Genomic DNA, 3,094 nt, shown 5'->3' with positions numbered 1-3,094 from the left:
CAAGCAAAATGAACAACGAGGTGCACTGCTCGAAGTTCTGGCCACTGGGAGGATTTTCCCTCACCACTGTCCTTCAAGGACACCCCAGAAAGGGGTTGTAATGCTGCAGCTGTCCAATTTCAGGTTGAACCTGCATATCGTGCTGAACCATCTGTAAACCAGGCCCGAGTTTTCTCTTCCTCAGTCAATTCACTGTAAGGAACTCCCCACGAGGTCACACCTCTGCTCTGGGAAAGAGAAGGTAATGTGGCAGGAGTGGAAACCATGGGCATTTGGGCCACTTCTTCATGTAACTTACTTGTGCCTTCAGGACCTGCTCTGGCTCTATCTCTTATATACCATTTCCATTTTACAATAGAGTGCTGCTGAGCATGCCCAACTTTATGGCTTGGTGGGTCAGACAACACCCAGCTCATGATAGGCAACTTGGGTCTCATGGTAACTTGGTGGCCCATGGTTAAGCATTCAGTCTCTACTAAGGCCCAACAGCAGGCCAAAAGCTGTTTCTCAAAAGGAGAGTAGATATCTGCAGCAGATGGTAAGGCTTTGCTCCAAAATCCTAAGGGTCTGCATTGTGATTCTCCTATAGGGGCCTGCCAAAGGCTCCAGACAGCATCTCTATTTGCCACTGACACTGCCAGCACCATTGGATCTGCTGGATCATACGGCCCAAGTGGCAGAGCAGCTTACACAGCAGCCTGGACCTGTCGCAGAGCCTCCTCTTGTTCAGGCCCCCACTCAAAATTATCAGCTCTTCTGATCACTTGATAAATGGGCCAGAGTAGCACACCCAAATGAGGAATATGTTGTCGCCAAAATCCAAAGAGACCAACTAGCCATTGTGCCTCTTTTTTGGTCGTAGGAGGGGCCAGATGCAGCAACTTATCCTTCACCTTAGAATGGGATATCTTGACATGCCCCACACCACTGGACACCTAGAAATTTAACTGAGGTAGAAGGCCCCTGTATTTTTGTTGAATTTATCTCCCATCCTCTGACACGCAAATGCCTTACCAGTAAATCTAGAGTAGTTGCTACTTCTTGCTCACTAGGTCCAATCAACATGATATCATCAATATAATGGACCAGTATGATATCTCATAGGAGGGAGAAATGGTCAAGGTTCCTGCGGACAAGATTATGACATAGGGCTGGAGAGTTGATACACCCCTGAGGTAGGACAGTAAAAGTATATCGCTGATCTTGTCAGCTGAAAGCAAACTGTTTCTGGTGGTCCCTACTAATAACTATTGAGAAAAAAGCATTTGCCAGATCAATAGCTGCATACCAGGTACCAGGGGATGTATTGATTTGCTCAAGCAATGATATCACATCTGGAACAGCAGCTGCAATTGGAGTTACCATCTGGTTGAGCTTACAATAATCCACTGTCATCCTCCAAGATCCACCTGTTTTTTGCACAGGTCAAATAGGAGAGTTGAATGGGGATGTGGTGGGAATCACCACCCCTGCATCCTTCAAGTCCTTAAGAGTGGCAGTAATCTCCGCAATCCCTCCAGGAATCCAGTATTGCTTATGATTTACTATTTTGCTCAGTAGGGGCAGTTCTAGTGGCTTCCATTTGACCTTTCCTACCATAATAGCCCTCACTGCACGAGTTAGAGAGCCAATGTGGGTATTCTGCTGGTTGCTCAGGATGTATATACCAATTAAACATTCTGGGACTAGGGAAATAACTACAGAATGGGTCCGGGGGCCCACTGGACCCACTGTGAGACGGATCTGAGCTAAAACCCCATTGATCACCTGGCCTCCATAAGCCCCCAACTCTGACTGGTAGAATAGAGTGATGTTCTGGGCCCCCTGGAATTAATGTCACTTCTGAACCAGTGTCTAATAATCCCCGAAATATCTGATCATTTCCTTCTCCCCAATGTACAGTTACCCTGGTAAAAGACCGTCAGTCTCCTTGGGGAAGGCTTGGAGGAAGATTAGCCATATAAATTTGTGGCAGTGTAACAGGGTTCTCCCCCAAAGGGACCTGGCCTCCCCTTCATTCAAGGGGCTCTGGGTCTATAAACTGTTTCAAGTCTGGAAATTGATTAAGAGGCCGTGACTGTCTTTTTGTAATTCAGGTTCGACTTCTGTTCACTTGACCTAGAATTCTTTTGTTTATACAGCTTGAACAAGAATTTAGTAGACTGCCCTTCTATGTCTAGTTATCCCATGATTTACTAGCCAATGCCAGAAGTCTCTGCATGTCATATACTTTTGACGCCTGCTTTGAGTTTACTGTCTATTATAATAGCCATGTCTACCCTGTCTTTGGCGATTAAGTGCTGCCACCTGGCTTCTGCCAACTCGGGATCCTGTCCTCACCATTGTGTTTAAGGATTCCAGCTCAGTGACAGCAGTTCCTACAGTAATATCTGACCTACAGAGAAGTGCAACCACAGAGCTCTTCAGGGATGATGGTGGTAGCCTCACAAATTTATTTCTCACTGTTCTGGTAAAAGGTGTATCCTCCAGACATTTCTGGGGTGTAAGAGCAGGCTTTGCATGATAAATCCACTCCAACATTCCAATCTCTCTAAGCCTCTGGATCCCCTCATCTACATTATACCAGGGCAGTTCTGGTATTTCAACCTCAGGTAATGTTTGCCACCATTTTTTTTTTTTAAATCAGGGGCGAGCATGAACACAGTCCCCCACTACCACAAATTATGCAGTTGAGTTTCCCACATTTGGGGAAATCATAGGGGTCAGCACATCTGGAGTGCAATGGATAAGCCTCACCCTGGGAAAACTACCTTCATGATCATGCTATCTCCCCTGCCAGGTAAGTATGTTGCTGGCCACCTTTTGATTCATGTTTCAACCAACCACCCAAACAAACTGTTAATACCTTTTCTAACCCTAGAGCTATAACATTGAATGCAGAATCTCTGCTTAGTGGATCCATATCAATAAATTCAGCCTGATCCAGCCTTATATTCCTCCCACCATTATCCCACACCCTTAAGATCCATTGCCACACATATTCCCCTGATTTCTGTCTATATAAATTGGAAAACTCACAAGTTCTTTTGGAATATAACGTACCTCATCATGTGTGATACTTTGTACCTCACCT

The 3,094-nt window shown here is 45.5% G+C and overlaps 1 non-coding gene across 1 annotated transcript; it reads right to left on the bottom strand.

The window, feature by feature from the left end:
* Positions 1–2,644: 2,644 nt before the first annotated feature.
* Positions 2,645–2,808, bottom strand: LOC143672254 (U1 spliceosomal RNA). The gene has a single exon (XR_013169724.1). It is a non-coding gene; the product is annotated as a U1 spliceosomal RNA (small nuclear RNA).
* Positions 2,809–3,094: the final 286 nt, after the last annotated feature.

The sequence above is a fragment of the Tamandua tetradactyla genome, chromosome X (genome assembly GCF_023851605.1).
Source record: "Tamandua tetradactyla isolate mTamTet1 chromosome X, mTamTet1.pri, whole genome shotgun sequence".
Taxonomy (NCBI): domain Eukaryota; kingdom Metazoa; phylum Chordata; class Mammalia; order Pilosa; family Myrmecophagidae; genus Tamandua; species Tamandua tetradactyla.
The sequence above is the reverse complement of the archived record's forward strand: the minus strand, read 5'-3'. Positions and strand labels throughout refer to the sequence as shown.